Source organism: Python bivittatus, unplaced genomic scaffold, assembly GCF_059951505.1.
Source record: "Python bivittatus isolate LINGU-HERP-01145 unplaced genomic scaffold, Pbiv_v1 ctg000350_np1212, whole genome shotgun sequence".
Lineage (NCBI taxonomy): Eukaryota > Metazoa > Chordata > Lepidosauria > Squamata > Pythonidae > Python > Python bivittatus.
In genome coordinates this window covers 21,779,877-21,801,712 of record NW_028277074.1, presented here as the reverse complement: position 1 = coordinate 21,801,712, position 21,836 = coordinate 21,779,877, and the positions used below count along the sequence as shown (strand labels likewise).

Sequence of the window (21,836 nt, the reverse complement as noted above, 5' to 3'; positions counted from 1 at the left end):
ATTTTCACTGTATATATTTATAAAGATACCTAGAAATACAGCATTGTAAAGTGGGTGGAGTATTTCTTAGTAAGGAAGACAGTTGACCAAATCAAACCATGATACCCCAAAATAAAGTTCCACATGAAGATATCTGAAGACTGAAACAGATAACTGAAATAAAGGGTCAGCATGGGCCTTTTATTGGGCAAAGAATGAATATCAGTGAACTTAGAATTTCTTGTCCACACTGCCTTTATGTGATTGCAAACAAATATAAATTTCAACCATGATTATGAGTATTGTGGGTTTCTAATCAAACAACAACCTCAAGCACAAATAGTATTCTTGGGTTGTAAGAGAAGTGCCATGTTGAATGGGACTGAAGGTGAGTCTGGTATCTTGTTTCCTACTGTGGTAAAATAGAGGACTTCAAGCAAAACATGGGAGCCATAGTTCGTCCCTGCTATTGTGTCCAGTGATTGCCTTTTTAGGGGTATGGTGTCACTACAGCAGAACCTGTGACCATGGTTGAGGTTTTAGGAATCCAATCTTAAGTGCAATTCAGTGAAAAGCTATTTCATAAAGGGCAGTACTGAGTTGCTGATTACCTTTAGAGACGCAGTCTATCAGGACTGATACAGAGCTCATCATATTTGGGTTTTTCCCTCTCTTTGCAATTGTGGCACAAATAAATACCGTATATACTGTAATAAGAAAGGTCAGTATGCAACTTGTGGTATAGCTCTATATTTTGCATTGTTGTGTTTGTCCAATTTTACTCATCCCCTTTTGTAATGCACTAAAATGCCATAGACTATATTACTTGCAGTAATTATTTCAGATAGATAATGAACATTAAAGTAATGGTGGTGAGGAAGGGAGAGAAAGATTTAACTGCATTATTCAGGAGGGAAATCTCTTGAACAATGTGATTTATTAGTTTAGGAAGCAATTATGGTATGTATTAACCACAACTGCTGACTTAGCTGGTTTTACTGTTCAGAACTTGTATATCTGCTCTGGGCCACTAATCATCATATGTTCAGTATTTCACTCCTATTCTCCTAACAAAACTGCTTGTAATACACAATGAATAAATAAAAGAGGGGAGGGGGCAGGGAAGGAAAAAGGTGTTTATTGATTATGAACATTATGGAATGAAAGAATGAATGAGTAATTAACAAACAATTCACGTTCCCTTAGGAGAAGATCACTTCCCAGGGTGTGCTAGGCAGTGCAGCAAACACTAAAGGCAGAACATTGGTGAATGACCAAATTGGAAGACCAAATAAAGGATCGGGGGTGGGAAGAGGAAATGTACTGTTAGTTTGGAAATAGAGACTCTAATCAAGCAGTTCAGATTCTTTTTTTTTTTTTTGAAAAGGCACATCAGATCTTCTAAATAGCACCATAACATGCTATCTTACTGTTTTTTTTAATGCATTACCACTTTTCTCTCCTGTGCATTGGAGCATCATGAAATTGTAGTTAGTTGGGCGTCAAGTGTCAGCTAATAGCTGAAATTTGTTAACACAAGAGATTAATTGCATGGATCTCTCGGTGGTCATAAAATCTATCTGATAGTCTCAGTTAGGAATGTGTTGACAACAATTTGGAACTGATACTTAGCTTTGCCACAGATCAGTTGAATGACTGATACTTACTAGTATCTGTGACAAATATTAACTTTTGTGTTATGTTAATTTATGAAGTGATGCATTTTGGCTCCCCTTCATGGATCACTGCCTTGTCATGGCGAAGGGGCTTGCGTAACTCAGTGAAGCCATGAGCTATTCCAGGCAGGGCCACCCAAGTCAGACAGGTCATGACAGAGAGTTCTGACAAAATGTGGTCCACTGGAGAAGGAAATGGCAACCCATTCCATTATCCTTGCCAAGAAAACCCCATGGACAATGTTAAAAGGCTAAAAGATATGACGCCAGAAGATGAGCCCCTCAGGTCGGAAGGTGTCCAATATGCTACTGGGGAAGAGCAGAGGACAATTCCAAGTAGCTCCAGAAAGAGTGAAGCGGCTGGGCCAAAGCCGAAAGGACATTCAGCTGTGGATGTATCTGGAAGCGAAAAGAAGGTCCGATGCTGTAAAGAACAATATTGTATAGGTACCTGGAATGTAAGATCTATGAACCAAGGCAAACTGGATGTGGTCAAACATGAGATGACAAGATTGAACATCGACATCTTGGGAATCAGCGAATTGAAATGGACGGGAATGGGTGAATTTAATTCAGGTGACCATTATATCTACTACTGTGGCCAAGAAACCCTTAGAAGAAATGGAGTAGCACTCATAGTCAATAAGAGAGTGGGAAAGGCAGTAATGGGGTACAACCTCAAAAACGACAGAATGATCTCAGTGCGTATCCAAGGCAAACCATTCAACATCACAGTAATCCGAGTCTATGCCCCAACCACTGATGCCAAAGAAGCTGACGTTGACCGGTTCTATGAAGACCTACAACACCTTCTAGAACTAGCACCAAAAAAGATGTCCTTTTCATCATAGGGGATTGGAATACTAAAGTAGGAAGTCAAGGAGTAATCGGAATAACAGGCAAGTTTGGCCTTGGAGTACAAAATGAAGCAGGGCAAAGGCTAATAGAGTTCTGTCAAGAGAACAAGCTGGTCATAGCAAACACTCTTTTTCAACAACACAAGAGACGACTCTACACATGGACATCACCAGATGGTCAATACCGAAACAGATTGATTATATACTTTGCAGCCAAAGATAGAGAAGCTCTATACAGACAGAAAAAACAAGACCAGGAGCTGACTGTGGCTCAGAACAGGAGCTTCTTACTGCAAAATTTAGGCTTAAATTGAAGAACATAGGGAAAACCACTAGACCATTCAGGTATGACTTAGATTATATTCCTTGTGAGTACACTGTGAAGGTGATGAATAGATTTAGGGGATTAGATTTGGTTGACAGAGTGCCTGAAGAACTATGGACGGAGGTCCAAAACATTGTACAGGAGGCAGCAACTAAAACCATCCCAAAGAAAAAGAAATGCAAGAAAGCAAAATGGCTGTCTGATGAGGCTTTACAAATAGCTGTGGAAAGAAGGAATGCGGAAAGCAAGGGTGAAAGGGAAAGATATAAGCAACTGAATGCAGATTTCCAGAGAATAGCAAGGAGAGGTAAGAAGGCCTTCTTAAATGAACAGTGCAAAGAAATCGAGGAAAACAATCGAATGGGGAAGACTAGAGATCTCTTCAAGAAAATTGGAGATATCAAAGGAACATTTAGTGCAAAGATGGGCATGATAAAGGACAAAAAAGGCAGGGACCTAACAGAAGCAGAAGAGATTAAGAAGAGGTGGCAAGAATACACAGAAGAACTATACAAGAAAGATCTTAATGTCCCTGATGTCCATGCTGGTGTGGTCACTGACCTTGAGCCAGACATCCTAGAGAGTGAAGTCAAGTGGGCCTTAGGAAGCATTGCTAACAACAAAGCTAGTGGAGATGACAGTATTCCAGCTGAGTTATTTAAAATACTAAAAGATGATGCTGTTAAAGTGCTGCACTCAATATGCCAGCAAGTTTGGAAAACGCAACAGTGGCCGCGGGATTGGAAAAGGTCAGTTTACGTTCCAATTCCAAAGAAGGGCAATGCCAAAGAATGCTCAAACTATCGCACAGTTGTACTCATTTCACATGCTAGCAAGGTTATGCTCAAAATCCTACAAGCTAGGCTTCAGCAGTACGTGAACCGAGAACTACCAGATGTACAAGCTGGGTTTCGAAGAGGCAGAGGAACTAGAGATCAAATTGCCAACATTTGCCGGATCATGGAGAAAGCATGAGAGTTCCAGAAAAACATCTGCTTCATTGACTATGCAAAAGCCTTTGATTGTGTGGATCGCAACAAACTGTGGCAAATTCTTAAAGAGATATGGGTACCAGACCATCTTACCTGTCTCCTGAGAAATCTGTATGCAGGCCAAGAAGCAACAGTTAGAACCAGTCATGGAACAACCGATTGGTTCAAAATAGGGAAAGGAGTACAACAAGGCTGTATACTGTCACCCTGCTTATTTAACCTATATGCAAAGTACATCATGAGAAATGCCAGGCTGGAAGAATCTCAAGCCAGAATTAAGATTGCAGGGAGAAACATCAACAACCTCAGATATGCAGATGATAGCACCCTAATGGCAGAAAGTGAAGAACTAAAGAGCCTCTTGATGAGGGTGAAAGAAGAGAGTGCGAAAGCTGGCTTGAAACTCAACATTAAAAAAACTAAGATCATGGCATCTGACCCCATCAATTCCTGGCAAATAGAAGGGGTAGAAATGGAAGCAGTAACCGACTTCATTTATTTGGGCTCCAAGATCACCGCAGACAGAGACTGCAGCCATGAAATCAAAAGACGCTTGCCCCTTGGGAGGAAAGCTATGGCAAACCTAGATAGCATATTAAAAAGCAGAGACATCACCTTGCCGGCAAAGATCTGCATAGTCAAAGCTATGGTTTTTCCAGCAGTAATGTATGGCTGTGAGAGCTGGACCATAAAAAAGGCTGAGCACCAAAGAATTGATTCCTTTGAACTGTGGTGCTGGAGAAGACTCTTAAGAGTCCCCTGGACTGCTAGGAGGTCAAACCAGTCAATCTTAAAGGAAATCAACCCTGATTGCTCATTGGAAGGACTGATAATGAAGCTCAAGCTCAGATACTTTGGTCACCTATTGCGAAGAGAGAACTCTTTGGAAAAGACCCTGATGCTGGGAAAGATTGAAGGCAAAAGAAGAAGAGGATGGCAGAGGATGAGATGGTTAGATAGCATCACTGAAGCAATGAGCATGAAACTGAGCAAACTCAGGGAGGCAGTGAAGGACAGGAAGGCCTGGTGCAATATGGTTCATGGGGTCACAAAGAGTCGGACACGACTTAACAACTGAACAACAACAACAAGCATTTTGGTTATTTACTCATTTAAAAATGTATTGTTTCTTTCAGCGTGGTATGCGTGTGTGCATATATGTATATGTGTGTACACAATACACACAAGCCACACCGAAAGGAACAATACATTTTTAAATGAGTAACTAGCCAAAATGCATCACTTCTTAAATTAATATAACAGATACACACACACACGATCTTCCCAGTCTAAATGCCTATGTTCAAGCTTGTAAAGCCAGACAGCTTCAGAACAGCTGTGCTCTCTTTTACAACAGATAACCCCTTTGCTCAATATATACAAAGCATTTTAGGATATTTTGCCAGGAAAAGTAATTGTTGCTATCTTTGTATTGTCGAAGGCTTTCACGGCCGGCATACAATGGCTGGTGTGGGTCTTCCGGGCTGTGTGGCCATGGTCTTGAAGTCTTGTTTCCTAACATTTTGCCAGCACCTGTGACCGGCATCTTCAGAGTGCAGGAGCACAGACAGGAGCAGTTCTCTCTGTGCCCAGGGTGAAGTGACCCTTCTGTGGGTATTTATAGAGATCTGGGGGGGTGGGGTTGGGTTACTGAGTGGCTGCTTGTTTTGGAGTCAGCATCTGTGTGTATTTTCCTGGGGATTAGGCAGGGTTTTTTCTTCTATTGAATTGTTAACAAGGAGCTGCTGGGGGTGATTAGCAAGTTCATTGTGTGAACTGTTCACATGTCCTGGTGGTTGAGCTGAGTTCGTTGACCTTTTGCAGGCTGTATTTTTCAGGATTGGTAGCCAGGTTTTGTTGATTTTTAGACTCTCCTCTGTTTTATTGAAACTGTGCTGGTGTTTGTGAATCTCAATGGCTTCCCGGTATAGCCTGGTATAGTGGCTGTTGGTGTTGTCCAGTATCTCTGTGTTTTCAAACAGGATTTTGTGTCCAGTGTGCTTGAGAGCATGTTCAGCTACTGCAGATTTTTCTGGTTGCTGTAGTCTGCAGTGTCTTTCGTGTTCTTTTATCCTGGTATGGATGCTGCGTTTTGTGGTCCCGATGTATACTTGTCCGCAACTGCATGGTATGCGGTATACTCCTGCAGCGGTGAGGGGAGCCCTTTTGTCTTTTGCTGATTTTAGCACTTCTTGTACTTTTCTGGTGGGTCTGAAGATTGTTTGGAAGTTGTGTTTTTCCATCAGTTTTCCCATGCGGTCTGTGACCCCTTTGATATAGGGCAGAAGTACTTTGTTGGTGGGTGGCTGTTTTTCTTCTTCAGTCGCATGTTGCTTTCTTGGTTTGATGGCTCTTTTTATTTCATTCTTGGAGTAGCCATTCGCTTGTAGGACCCAATTAAGGTGGTTAAGTTCAGAGTTTAGGAATTGGGTTTCGCAGATCCGATTGGCACGATCCATGAGGGTTTTGATAATGCCTCTTTTCTGACGTGGGTGGTGGTTGGAGTTTTTGTGTAGGTACCGGTCTGTGTGGGTGGGTTTTCTGTAGACTTTGTGTTCTAATTTGAGGTCTGGTTTGCGTATGACCAACGTGTCTAGAAATGGAATTTGGCCATCCACTTCTTTTTCCATGGTGAATTGTATATTGGGGTGGATGCTGTTTAGGTGGTTCAGGAACTTCTGTAGGTCTTCTTCATCCTGACTCCAAATTGCGAAGGTGTCATCCACAAATCGGAACCAGACTGTTGGGGTAACAGGCGCGGTTTCTAAAGCCCGTTTTTCAAAATGTTCCATGTAGAAATTTGCTATGACTGGGCTCAGGGGGCTTCCCATGGCGACACCGTCCATCTGTTCATAGTACTCATTGTCCCATAGGAAGTAACTGGTTGTTAGGCAGTGCTGAAATAAGGCTGTGATGTCTTCTGGAAAGATCTGGAAAGATCTGGAAAGATCAACAAAACCTGGCTACCAATCCTGAAAAATACAGCCTGCAAAAGGTCAACGAACTCAGCTCAACCACCAGGACATGTGAACAGTTCACACAATGAACTTGCTAATCACCCCCAGCAGCCCCTCGTTAACAATTCAGTAGAAGAAAAAACCCTGCCTAATCCCCAGGAAAATACACACAGATGCTGACTCCAAAACAAGCAGCCACTCAGTAACCCAACCCCACCCCCCCAGATCTCTATAAATACCCACAGAAGGGTCACTTCACCCTGGGCACAGAGAGAACTGCTCCTGTCTGTGCTCCTGCACTCTGAAGATGCCGGTCACAGGTGCTGGCGAAACGTTAGGAAACAAGACTTCAAGACCACGGCCACACAGCCCAGAAGACCCACACCAGCCGTTGCTATCTTTGCTTCTGTGTTTTAAATACAAAGTGTTGGAGTAAACAATCCATCAAAACCCAGTCTCATAGGATTTATAATGGACTTGATCCAACTATCCAAATTGCAGAGTTACAAAATACAGTTTTTTTAAATTTCTTGATGATTCCTCCCAGGAAGATGCCTAGAAAATGCTGAGAAATGATACAGGACAAAAAAACTGCAATAGTGTTGATTCTTTTAGTGAATGTATGATTTACTGCTCCAAATGCAGTAGGCAACAAACCTTTAGTCTTTGTGGTTTAGCTGTGGATTTCAAGTGACTTTTTAAATACGTTTTACTATGAATGATAGTTGGGGGTGGGGAAACAACTATTGGTATGTTTATTGGCATAACATCTATTGCAGCCTTCAGAAACCTACCACTCTTTCCCATTGTCTTTGGTCTGCGACTCTTGTAGTCAAGGGTAAACTGACAGTGTCACTCTAAATGTTGCTGAACTGCAGTTCAAGACATTGATCTTTTTTATAGTAGTTTTATTAAAAATTATAATTACAACAGTAAAAACTAATACAAATTGGAAAAAATAGAAGAAAAAGAAAGTAGAAGGTGCAGAAAAAAAAGAAAAAAGGGAAAAATAGAAAGAGAAATAGAAAAGAAAAAAGAAATATAGTAAAGAAAAAGAAAAGAAATATATAAAAAAGCGACTTCCCACCTTCATCATAACAAGTATAAACAATTTTAGTAACTTATCATCTTTTCTTGAAATATAGCAAATGATCTCTTCTTCCCATATCCCATCTCATGTCTATAAACAAATCCATAAAGTCTCCTCATGTCAGCAAAAGTCCATTAAGGGTTACCAGCAATATCAACATATCTATTTTAACCTTGATCAAATAAACCAACTTTATATTCCTTCCTTTTACTTCTAACAATATTAATCTTTAGTCCCTTCATATAATGTTGTAGAACTTGATTTATTTTCATTTTTTCATTGTCCCTTCTCACAAAATTCTTCAAAACTTCAACAAATCTCTTTTGTAAATCCACTATAGGAAAGCAAAAGCATTGTCCCATGAGAAGGATTCTTTGTAATTAATTCCAAAATCTTATTTCAAACTTATCTGGACCCTTAGTTCATTTGTAACTTTCTAAAATTAAAGTTTTATTCACCCTTTTGCTGTTTATTCCAAAAAAAATTTTTTTCAAGTTTTTAAACTTGTAGTTAAAACTTCTTTCACTAAGGATTGAAGGAAACTCACCTGGTGTTATAAAACCTGTTGATCCAAAGTTTCCTGATATCTGAAAAGCAGTTAACAAGCAATTTCCAAAAGTGGTTAGAAAAGGAAACGTGAACTTACTGTCCTTTCAAAAGCACTGACCGTGGTTTGAGCAAGTTGGTTATTCCCTCGTCTCCCAGAGCTCTGAACTTGCCGGAGACCACTATCTTTCGGTGTCCTTGCAAGGAGCAGCTGTCTGGAGCCCTTATGGGCAATCTCAAGTTGTTTCTTTGTCTGGAGAGGAATTATTGAAGAGCTGGTCTACTCACCAGCTCTTCATTCTGCCATGGTCATCAGCTCTGCTTTTTGCAGAGCCATCTTCCATCTTCCATTTCTCCCCCAGAAGTCCAGTTCAAGGCATTGATCTTGACTGTATGTGACCTGTTGTAGGACCAGGGTGGGGTGATATAATTTTCCTGGTCTTCCTTGACCTCTCAGCTTTCAATTGTATTGAGCATGGATAAGTCTGGAGTTTGGGAATGGGAGGTACTGTGTTATACTGGCTCTTCCTTGTGTCAGTTCCAGTTGGTATTTGTAAAAGGAAAGAAATTACGCTCAAGTCCCCTGCTTTATGAGACCCTACTTCAGGGCTCAATATTTTTCCTACTCCTATTTAACATGAAGCCATTGGGGAAGGTTATCAATTGGCACCAGGTCACAACATCTGAATGCAGGTGATACTCAGCTGTATATCCAACAGCGATATTATGGAGGTTCTGTCCTGGTGACTGGAAGCTATTAGGCCTAGATGGGAAGTAACTGGCTCTGGTTCAACCCTGGCAAGATCAAGTGGCTTTGGATTCAGAACTTTGAGTTCCAGAGTTTCACCAACTGCAGTTCTTGATGGGGTTGTACTTCTCTAGAAGGAACATGAGTATAACTTGGGGAGCTTCCTGGATTTACAACTCTTGCTCAACGAGCAAGTGGCAGCTGTGACTAGGGAGATATGTGTATCATTTGTGCACCAAATACAAACTTTCCTGGATCAGGAGGTCCTTCTTATGGTCATTCACACTTTATCAATTCCTGTTTGGAATACTGTAGTGTACTATACTATGTGAGGCTGCCTTTGAAGACCACTCAAAAGCTAAAGTGGTCTAGAATGCAGCAACATGAGTAGTAATGGGTGCTTCTCATTTCACTCATCTAATACCACTATTTCATGAGCTGCACTGGTTGTCAGTTGGCAATTCAAGGCGCTAATTGTTCTTTATAGGCCCTTTATGACTTAGGACCTAGATGCCTATGAGGACCACCTTTATTCAGTTGTTTCTGCCTGACTAGTAAGTTGTGGCAGAGTCGGCTTTTTCTTGATCCCATCGATAAAGCAGCAGCATCCAGTGCAGGTCACTTGGCATTAGATGGGAATTCTATGTACACATCCCTGTTTTTGGGACAGTATTGCCCCTTAAGTGAGTATGGTCGTGACTTTGTTGTTATTTCATAAAGCCTTGAAAACCTGGCTTGCCAGTAGGTCTGGAGCCAGGCTGAGTTATGATACTGCTCCTTTGGTAAGTGTCTATGGCTTTGTAATGGCTTTATTGCTTCCCTGGTGTTTTTACAGTTACTTTGTTTGTCATTTTCTTTTTGGTGTTGTGTTCATGTTAATTGTTGTAAGCTGCCTAGAGTTGCAAATTGCCTGTAAATTTGATCAATAAATAATAAATAAATTTCTACCGATCCCTAGCAAGCATGGGTAGTGGTAATAGATGTAATTCAGCAGTGGCTGGTGTGACTCCTGCTTGTGAGCCCAAAACATCTGGGGAAATCTGATTTAATATCCCATATGACCAAGCACATAAGCCTTCAGCTCCATCTCATGAGACTAGCCAAATATGCTGCTACAATAGTGTATCATTTTTCAGCAGTTTTTCTTGCTTAAAATGGAATTTTCCCCCTTCCGTATGTGTATGTTTGGGTGTGTGTGTAGACCCCACCCATAGTTCAGTAATTCCGAAAACAAACCTACCTTCCTTCCTTCCTTCCTTCCTTCCTTCCTTCCTTCCTTCCTTCCTTCCTTCCTTCCTTCCTTCCTTCCTTCCTTCCTTCCTTCCTTCCTTCCTTCCTTATGTTTTTTGTTTTTATCAGGCACTCGCATTCTGTTAATATTGAGTAAGTGAAATATTTACTGCAGGCTGCAGACACAAACATGATACCAGCATTTTAGCTGATGGAGGAGTGTGATCCAGTCAGCAAAAGCAGGTCAGCAGGAATGAGCAAAGGGAAAAAAATCAATCATTCTTTGAATTAATCATGTGGCTGACAAAGGGAATTACAGGTGCATGAAATGAAGTATATAGGTATCTACAGAAGTGGTACCTGTCACTTTTTCTATTTCTGCTAAGGTTTGTTTGCTGCTTCTGATCTTGCTTTGTTATCCCCTTAGATATTAGTGTGGTAGTTTGGTCGTGTGTTCATCTAACATTTACATTAAACAAGGAAGCACATCCTTGCTAGAGGAGGAGGAGGTAGGGATGGAGAAATGTGTTTTCCTGTTTTCTTGCCTCCAAATGTTTGCATAATAGCTGTGAATTAATACAGAGGGGCAGGGTTTAGCTAACCTCAGTAGATAATGGTGCATTCTGTGCAGTAAATTGGAGTGAAGCAATTCATGCTTTGTTGCACTAGAGTTAAAAATTTATGGCTCCATCACTGGTCTCAGGTGAGCTACTGTCCTAGCATCTAATTGAGCACTTCTGTGGAAATGCAGTGGAGTATGAGATTTGACCCCTACTCAGTGACATAAAAAAATAAAAATCGACACCTGTGCATTTGTGTTGACCTAGCTTTTTTGCCTGATTGCTGTTCCCTCTGCTGGACCTCATAGAGAGACACAATCTAGTTTCTTGCTATTTAGACTGAGGAACTGCAATGCCTACTCTGTAAGCGTGTATAGCCATCAGAAATGGTAGGCTTTTGAAAACCTGAAGGAAATCATGAAACCAAGAAATGCTCTCTTGGTAGGCTTGATGGATGAACTACACCTAGTTCTAAGGCAAGAAAGAATATTACCCAGTGCATTTTGTGCAGTCAAATGTTTATACATAAAGGCAGTGCTTTGAAGCAAGGGCAACAATGTGGTGCCCACAGATACTGAGCCCCCAACTGTCTCTTAAATGATGTTCAAGAAACTTCAAATAGCTCTTAGAATTTTTTTAATGGCTAAAATTTTGTTAAATCACAAATACACATGAGATTTCAGTCTTTATGTATGAGACCTTATGATCCTGGGATATGCAAAGTCCATTCATCATGAAAAGCAGCTGATTGTATCCCATGTATGTGTGTGTGTGTGTGTGTGTGTATATACACACACACACACACATACATACATACATACAGTGGAACCTCGGTTTACGAACTTAATTCGTTCCGTGACTCTGGTTGCAACTCGAATTGGTCACAACCCGAAGGAAATTTCCCCATAAGGTTCAATGTAATTACCGTTAATCCGTTCTGGCGTGGAGGACAGGGAGGCAGCTATTGCTTGGAGGGAGAGTCCCCCTCCCTACGACCACATGTCAGGGGTGGAAAATGGCTGCGGACCACATGTCAGGGGCGGAAAAATGGCCGCAGACCAAATGTCGGGGCGGAAAAATGGCTGCGGACCATGTATCAGGGGCGGAAAATGGCCGCGGACCACGTGTCAGGCGGAAAAATGGCCACGGACCACGTGTCAGGGGCGGAAAAATGGCCACGGACCACGTGTCAGGGTGGAAAATGGCCACGGACCATGTGTCAGGGGCGGAAAAATGGCCGCGGACCACGTGTCAGGGGCGGAAAAATGGCCGCGGATCGTCTCATGGGAGGGAAAATGGCCGCGTATCCTGTTCGTACCCCGAGGCAGAGTTCGCAAACCGAGGTAAATTTTTGTGGCCGGAGCTGGTCGTAATCTGAAAAGTTCATTAACAGAGGCGTTCGTAACCCGAGGTACCACTGTATATATATATGTGTGTGTGTGTGTGGTGTGTGTGTGTGTGTATGTGTATTCTTCTCTTACATGGATTGAATAAAGGGTTTACTGTTACTTAAATAGCAGGAGCTTTAAAGCAATACAGAAAACAGTGGTCCCAGCTCCCTAAAATTTTAGCATTGCTTTGTTGTAAATATAATTGTTGTTCAGTCATTAAGTCATGTCTGACTCTTCGTGACCCCATGAACCATATTGCGCCAGGCCTTCCTGTCCTTCACTGCCTCCCTGAGTTTGCTCAGTTTCATGCTCATTGCTTCAGTGATGCTATCTAACCATCTCATCCTCTGCCGTCCTCTTCTCCTTTTGCCTTCAATCTTTCCCAGCATCAGGGTCTTTTCCAAAGACTCCTCTCTTCGCATTAGGTGACCAAAGTATCTGAGCTTGAGCTTCATTATCAGTCCTTCCAATGAGCAATCAGGGTTGATTTCCTTTAAGATTGACTGGTTTGACCTCCTAGCAGTCCAGGGGACTCTTAAGAGTCTTCTCCAGCACCACAGTTCAAAGGCATCAATTCTTCGGCGCTCAGCCTTCTTTATGGTCCAGCTCTCACAGCCATACATTACCACTGGAAAAACCATAGCTTTGAATATGCGGATCTTTGTCAGCAAGGTGACATCTCTGCTTTTTAATATGCTATCTAGGTTTGCCATAGCTTTCCTCCCAAGGAGCAAGCATCTTTTAATTTCATGGCTGCAGTCTCCGTCTGCGGTGATCTTGGAGCCCAAATAAATGAAGTCTGTTACTGCTTCCATTTCTATCCCTTCTATTTGCCAGGAATTGATGGGTCCAGATGCCATGATCTTAGTTTTTTTAACATTGAGTTTCAAGCCAGCTTTCACACTCTCCTCCTTCACCCTCATCAAGAGGCCCTTTAGTTCTTCTTCACTTTCTGCCATTAGGGTGGTATCGTCTGCATATCTGAGGTTATTGATGATTCTCCCTGCAATCTTAATTCCGGCTTGTGATTCTTCCAACCTGGCATTTCTCATGATGTACTCTGCATATAGGTTAAATAAGCAGGGTGAGAGTATACAGCCTTGTCGTACTCTTTTCCCTATTTTGAACCAATCGGTTGTTCCATGACTGGTTCTAACTGTTGCTTCTTGGCCCACATACAGGAGGCAGGTAAGATGGTCTGGTACCCCCATCTCTTTAAGAATTTGCCACAGTTTGTTGCGATCCACACAATTGAAGGTTTTTGCATAGTCAATGAAGCAGAAGTAGATGTTTTTCTGGAACTCTCGTGCTTTCTCCATGATCCAGCTAATGTTGGCAATTTGATCTCTAGTTCCTCTGCCTCTTCGAAACCCAGCTTGTACATCCGGTAGTTCTCGGTTCACGTAGTGCTGAAGCCTAGCTTGTAGAATTTTGAGCATAACCTTGCTAGCATGTGAAATGAGTGCAATTGTGCGATAGTTTGAGCATTCTTTGGCATTGCCCTTCTTTGGAATTGGAACATAAACTGACCTTTTCCAATCCCGTGGCCACTGCTGCGTTTTCCAAACTTGCTGGCATATTGAGTGCAGCACTTTAACAGCATCATCTTTTAGTATTTTAAATAACTCAGCTGGAATACTGTCATCTCCACTAGCTTTGTTGTTAGCAATGCTTCCTAAGGCCCACTTGACTTCACTCTCTAGGATGTCTGGCTCAAGGTCTGTGACCACACCACCATGGACATCAGGGACATTAAGATCTTTCTTGTATAGTTCTTCTGTGTATTCTTGCCACCTCTTCTTAATCTCTTCTGCTTCTGTTAGGTCCCTGCCTTTTTTGTCCTTTATCATGCCCATCTTTGCACTAAATGTTCCTTTGATATCTCCAATTTTCTTGAAGAGATCTCTAGTCTTCCCCATTCTATTGTTTTCCTCAATTTCTTTGCACTGTTCATTTAAGAAGGCCTTCTTATCTCCCCTTGCTATTCTCTGGAAATCTGCATTCAGTTGCTTATATCTTTCCCTTTCACCCTTGCTTTTCACATTCCTTCTTTCCACAGCTATTTGTAATGCCTCATCAGACAGCCATTTTGCTTTCTTGCATTTCTTTTTCCTTGGGATGGTTTTAGTTGCTGCCTCCTGTACAATGTTTTGGACCTCCGTCCATAGTTCTTCAGGCACTCTGTCAACCAAATCTAATCCCCTAAATCTATTCATCACCTTCACAGTGTACTCACAAGGAATATAATCTAAGTCATACCTGAGTGGTCTAGTGGTTTTCCCTATGTTCTTCAATTTAAGCCTAAATTTTGCAGTAAGAAGCTCCAGTTCTGAGCCACAGTCAGCTCCTGGTCTTGTTTTTTCTGTCTGTATAGAGCTTCTCCATCTTTGGCTGCAAAGTATATAATCAATCTGGTTTCGGTATGGACCAGCTGGTGATGTCCATGTGTAGAGTCGTCTCTTGTGTTGTTGAAAAAGAGTGTTTGCTATGACCAGCTTGTTCTCTTGACAGAACTCTATTAGCCTTTGCCCTGCTTCATTTTGTACTCCAAGGCCAAACTTGCCTGTTATTCCAATTACTCCTTGACTTCCTACTTTAGCATTCCAATCCCCTATGATGAAAAGGACATCTTTTTTTGGTGCTAGTTCTAGAAGGTGTTGTAGGTCTTCATAGAACCGGTCAACTTCAGCTTCTTTGGCATCAGTGGTTGGGGCATATACTTGGATTACTGTGATGTTGAATGGTTTGCCTTGGATACGCACTGAGATCATTCTGTTGTTTTTGAGGTTGTACCCTATTACTGCCTTTCCCACTCTCTTATTCACTATGAGTGCTACTCCATTTCTTCTAAGGGTTTCTTGGCCACAGTAGTAGGTATAATGGTCACCTGAATTAAATTCACCCATTCCCGTCCATTTCAATTTGCTGATTCCCAAGATGTCGACGTTCAATCTTGTCATCTCATGTTTGACCACATCCAGCTTGCCTTGGTTCATAGATCTTACATTCCAGGTACCTATACAATATTGTTCTTTACAGCATCGGACCTTCTTTTCGCTTCCAGATACATCCACAGCTGAACGTCCTTTCGGCTTTGGCCCAGCCGCTTCACTCTTTCTGGAGCTACTTGGAAATGCTCTCCGCTCTTCCCCAGTAGCATATTGGACACCTTCTGACCTGAGGGGCTCATCTTCCGGTGTCATATCTTTTAGCCTTTTAACATTGTCCATGGGGTTTTCTGGGCAAGGATACTGGAGTGGGTTGCCATTTCCTTCTCCAGGGTACCATGGAGATATGAGATAGGATACCATGGAGATATGAGAATTCTTCTGTTAGGTACAATCTGGTCACAGTTTTCTGTCAAATGATTAGGGTGGTGGGAGGGTGGAAAGTATAACATATTCTTGCTTTCCATTAAACAAGTGCATATTTTGTATTTTTCACATGCTGAAAATTGTTATGAATAGCTAAAAGAAGGGCACTTTTAGTGCTTCACCCAGGAATAAAATCTGACTATCCTCCAGTTTGGGAATGGCCTAGATCGTGATGCCAGCTTCGCTGTGAATTCATATTTCTTTTCTTTCTTTCTTTTTTTTTAATCTATGGACGTTTGAAAGCAGACAGTGGTGTGCTACTTCTAGAAGGTCAGGGCTACCTGGTTCAGAGATTACGTGATTCAGTTGAGAAACAGTTGGTGTGCATTATTTTCCTTCCAGTTACAGCTGCAAACAATTGTGTGCATGTGTATGAAGCATGCATTCTAACTAATTTTTTTGAAAGGTGTCGCCAGTGTTACCAGCAAGCTTTGGAAAAGATATTTGAATTCAGGGAACATGTTTGAAATGTTTAGTTCTGAATTACAAAGCTAGAGACTGATTTTGTGGTAAGTGTCTTCATAGAATTATGCACACACTGAAGCCTTCCAATCACGTGCTGTGGATAAAGATAAAGATAGTTGTGTTGAGCAAGTAAGAGTACCTTCTAAGGACTGAAAGTAATTATTTTCTCCTCCCCAATCCCTGCCCCACAAAAGAGACTCTGGGCAAATTTCTGACAAATAGAAAATAAAAATAACTGAGACCTTTCTTATTGCTTCCTTGCTGGTTGTTGGCTTGTAGTAATCAATACTTAGGGTTTCATGTAATTCTTTGGAAATATTTTGGATATGTAATGGCATTAAACAGCTTTCATGTGCTAATGCAATTTTCAATGTGCATTTGATTACTATTTAATGAACATCATTAAAACTAGAAAAAGAAAACCAGAATTAACACCTTTTATCAGCACTGGTACAGATCCTTAGAATAATAACAGTTTAGAATGAGCTGTAGCTCTTTGGCAAAGAACAAACTCTTTCTCCTCAAAATCCTATGGTATAAGGACATGATGTGTGATGGCCAGATGAAAAATAGGAATAAGAGTTAGCAGGTACATACTAGTTTGCCAACACCACTCTCTGGAAATTTTACAGTAATCCTTCAAAGTTCCCAGACTTATGTCTTGATTGATTTATCTGTAGTTTGAACTCTGTAGAACAGGATGGCCAAGGTAATTTCAGTTAGTCTTTTGATAAGTATTTACCAAAACTGATAACATTCCTTCACAAATCAGATGGAGGCTAAAGAAATTCAGATATGAGCAAGAGCAGATCTCAAAAATTTGCCCATCTACTTCAAAACAAAATTGGAAAAAGACTGAAATGAAATCTCAGTGTTAGATACAATGCTTGACTGAAAAAAAGGTGGATGTGAGATTTCATGTTATTCCTCTTCAGGACTAATATAAGAGAAAGGAAAAAGCAAATTTCTGGCTACTATAAAATCTGAGTACAAGCAAACTAATATTATATATGGTAACTGTGGCAAGATTATTGTATAGACAAAGATGGAAGAATAATGAAATACCCACAACAGAGGATTGGTTATAAAATTGACAGGGCTTGTGCAAATGGCAAAGCTGACCAATTTGGTCAGGGAAAAAAATGATAAAGACTTTTTTAAAAGACTGGAAGCCTTATATATACTTTTTGCTGAAAGAAGAAAGGACTGAACTTATTTATAGATTTGGGGATTAGAAAGGGTTAAAGAGGAAGGGGAAAGAGTAAGATGGCAATTACTTGATAGAAAGAAGGGCAGAAGTCAAAATTCTATGTTTTCTTTCTTTTTTTCAATTCTTTCTTTTTTATTATTTCCTTTTTCTTTTCATTTTCATACTTTTATTGTATTGTGAAATTAATAAAAATATTTTTTTAAAAAAATATGAGTATAAGCTAGAGTCATAAATAGCAAAGCATGCACATTTTTTCAGACCTCTCATATACTGCAGTCAGTAGATATAGGGCATGTACATTGACTGTAAGAGAAACAAGAGCTTTTCTGTTTCCTACTAATATCAGAATACTGCCACATAAGTGCTGGAAGAGGAGACCATTGAAATGGGGAAAAAAATCTCTTTCCTTCTATGTTCTTGCTGAATTGTTTCTCATACCCTTTCTGTTTAATGTAAGTATTTTTATCTTTCCTATTTATTGGGGATATTTTGGAGTTTTATAATTAGCAGGACTCCATCTTCCAATCTCATGTGTCTGTGCCATGTGTACTACAGTCTAATATTCCCCTACTTCATCTCTGTTGCTTACATTTCAAGCTCCTTTAAATCTACATTGTAAGCCACTAATGAGAAATCATGTTATTTTACCTCTCCCAGCAGGTACAATAAGAGTTGGGACTGCTGAATAAACACATGATGGTAGTCTAGTAGCTATGATTTGTGTTGATTGAACTGAACACATAATTGCAGTGGTACAGATATGGACGGCATGTGTTTAAAATTCTGCAGTCTTTCAAAGTCCTCCCCCTAACCATAAGAATGTGAAATATAGCCCAGATGTTGCTGCCCATATTGTTCCCTTTTCAAGCTGTCCATTATGAGAGTGAGGTCTTGTGAGTATTTCACTAACAGATTTAAAGAATATTTGAAGCACTAGAAGACTATAGAAATCATCATTATTGAGAGTAATATATATATAGAAAGAGCCAAATCGGTCATACCAACTTTAAGTATCTTATAGCCATAGTTTGAAGCAAGCACTCATTATCTCATCAGCAACTATGGTGTCGTCTTTGCCTACCCACTCAAAGTGAAAAATGCCTGTATATTTGGTTAAATAGCCTTCCATTAAGGATGCAAAAATAGCACTAACAGTATTTAAGAGAAATAGCTTGAACAAATGTGTAGTTAAACTGCTATATGCAAATCATCTAGGCTTCAATAGTTTTAATTCAGAGGAAATAAGACATTCTGGGTTACTGTTCAGTAGGAGTCAGTTAACAGATATTAAACATGTAAGATACTCATTTAATTGATCTTACAGCAGTCTTCCTTTTCCTCCAAGTATGCAGTCAATTATACTGATGCTTCAGATGAGGTAATACTTCAATTCTAAGCAGTTTTGAGAGAGTTATTCTGAAAATCAGAATATAAACATTGTAATCAGTAACTACACACGAACAGATGGTATACTATGAAGCATAAGAATAGTATGAAAGTTATCCACAGTATTTGCCATTTGTAGAAGATGTAAATCTGCAATTTGGATATTAAAAAAAACCCAACAACAACCAAAAAATGGGAGTACTATAGCTGTTACATTTCCAGCGTGTTTCATTGCATATGCTGATAAATGTCTTACCTGTTAAATGATCGTTCTCATCGTTTCCTTACAGTAATGTATTAAGCTACACAGTAATGTATATGGTGTTCAATAGATTTATGCCAAAAAAGTTAGGACTGTAAATCAGTGATTTAGACAATGATTGGACACTGTGTGACTCTTAAGATGCTGAATTGGAACTCTCATCCTGTCTCACTATTGCCTATGCTGTCTAGAGCTGATTGGAGTTCAGTAGCATCTAAAGAGATCTGTAGATGTTGCTTATTCCTGTTTAGATTATTATAGTATACTAAACTTGATATTTTATTCAGATGGGAGAGAAAGGGAGTTCCTTATTTAGAACAACATCTGTTATCTACTAGAACAAAAAGACTTAGAGATCCATCATTAATGATAAATTGAATTGGTCTTGTATTATGATCCCAGCTACATCTGTCTTGCATAAAACATGGTCCATATACAAAATGCACATAGATTGTTTTCTAATACTAGGCACATAGAGATTTATTTTGTAGTGGGGTATAGCTTTTACCCTTACCATACTGCAGAAAGTGATCACACAAACCTAGCTTTAACGTTAGGTAAGATAGATAGGGGTGTGTGTGTGTGTGTGTGTGTGTATGTATGTATCTGTATGTGTGTGTGTGTGTGTGTGTGTGTGTGTTTAAAAAAAAACCTCTTTGCTTGGAGGACTATTTTTTCCCCTATCTCTGAAGATTACTGAAAAGACAATATTTAGGAAGAAGATGGTGATATGGAAAAATTGGATGGGAGTGGGGATATTGACTTTGGATCAACTGATGGATGATGAAGATGAATTTTTAATGTATCCTGTGTTAAGAGTTAAATATCATCTATCAGATGTAACCCAATGGCAATATTTACAGTTACAACTTTTGTTAAGAACATTGTTTGGACCAGCAGCATTTTCAGCTTCTGAGACATCTGAAATATTAGAACAATTTGTTAAATTTTTAAAACTAAAAAAACCTGTTCTTCATTTGCATAGTTATTTGTTATCAATAAATCAGTTTGATATGCAGATGTTAAGGGATGAATGGAATAAAGAATTAGAGGTTTCTATATTGTCTAGACAATGGGAGAGTGTCTTAACTTCTATAGCAAGAGTGTCAATGGACCTCAAACTATGATTTATACAACAAAAAATAATATTTAGAATGTATTGGACTCCACTATGTCTGTATAGAAAAGGATTATCAAAAACAGCATTTTGTTGGAGATGTAATAAGGACAATGCCTCTTTAAAATATATGTTTTTACAATGTCCTATACTTAATAAGTTTGGGAGAAAGTAGTGGACTATATAAATATGATTGTGCGACAAAAGCTAAAATTTTCAGAAGATAATATTCTTTTGAACAATATACCTAGTACATGGAACTTGACAACTGGATAACGTAAATGTGCACTTACTATGGCCAAAAGACTGATATTGCAGCATTGTAAAGATAAATGTATGGCCCCATTTGTTCAATAGATTGAAGACCTGATTGCACTTGCTACTTATAAGTGGATTGCCTATAGACTTTGTATGGACAAGTATAATGAAATATGGGACTCATTTATACAAAATAAACTGGGTTAAAAAAAACCCATAATAGTCATATAACTATTAGAAATATATATGTATTTGGATAATATTTGTATTAGATAAGCATATATAGAATTGTAACTGTTTATTGTTATAATGATATATTAACACTTTTTTTCTTATTTTTGTAATAAAAAAATTTAAAAAGAAATTTAAAAGAAAAAGAAAAGACAATATTAGGGCTGTCTGGTCTTTGTTTCAATGCAGAACGCTGCTCACAACAATCTGATGGTTTAAGATATTTCTGTTTTAGCATAAATGTAGCCTAGGTGTAGAAAACAGTGTGAAGCTAATGGTTTGATGGCTTTCTATTATCTGGAGTGAAAAACAAGGTACTATTTATTGGGGCTGTGCAGAGATGGAGATTTGAAGAATAAAATGTGATTCAGAGCACATATAGCACTTGTCAAAGACATCTTAAATGCACCTTTCCCCAGGATTGCACGCAAGCTGCAGAGGCCAGCCATATGAGCCCGGGAAAAGACTCAGCTGGTTTAAGGTAGCCCCAGTAAATGCACTGCATGCAGAAGCTGCTTCTGATGAGTGCAGCACTTCTTCGAGATAGTTCAAAGGGTCTTTCACTTGAAGGTTCACTGAAGCAAAGCACCCCTTTGACATTAGCACAACTGTATAATTAATGGTTGAAAAACTGTGCCTTCACAATATGCCCTTCTGTCTACTTCAAGACAACATTCACAAAGACTTTTTTTTTTAATCTTTCTATCTTTATAATTAATTTAATTGGTTTAAATGCAAATACTACTCTTGCTTTTAAAGTATGAACTGTAGAGGACTACAGAGATAACCTTGAATAAAGAATGCAAGAGGGGGAGTTATGTAAACATCAGCCCAGAAAGAGAGGAGGGTGTGAGAAAGAAACTCAAGATTGCTTTGCCTTGATTTTCTTTGGCATAAGAGAGGGAAGAAAGAAGTGGATGATAAAGTCAGCCTTTAAGGAGTAGGTGATACAGTCAGGTGCTTGGTTTGCATTTAGAATGTATAAACTCTTGGGGCATATTTTCTGAAGAACAAACAATATGTAATGAAAATTTAAGTAACAAAGGGTCTCTCCCCAAATAAAACTGGGACTTCTGTCTTACCTGCAAAATATATGGTTCAGTTCCAATCTAGCTTCAATTATGGTTAAGATGTTTGTTAGGAAATAGAGTTAACAGGTGGGAATTTAGAGTTTCTGCTAAA

General features: G+C 39.7%; 1 protein-coding gene across 1 annotated transcript in view; it reads left to right on the top strand.

Moving 5' to 3' along the window:
- Window positions 1-21,836, top strand: part of DSCAM (DS cell adhesion molecule) — a 355,545-nt gene that overhangs the window by 37,625 nt on the left and 296,084 nt on the right. The window lies entirely within an intron of this gene.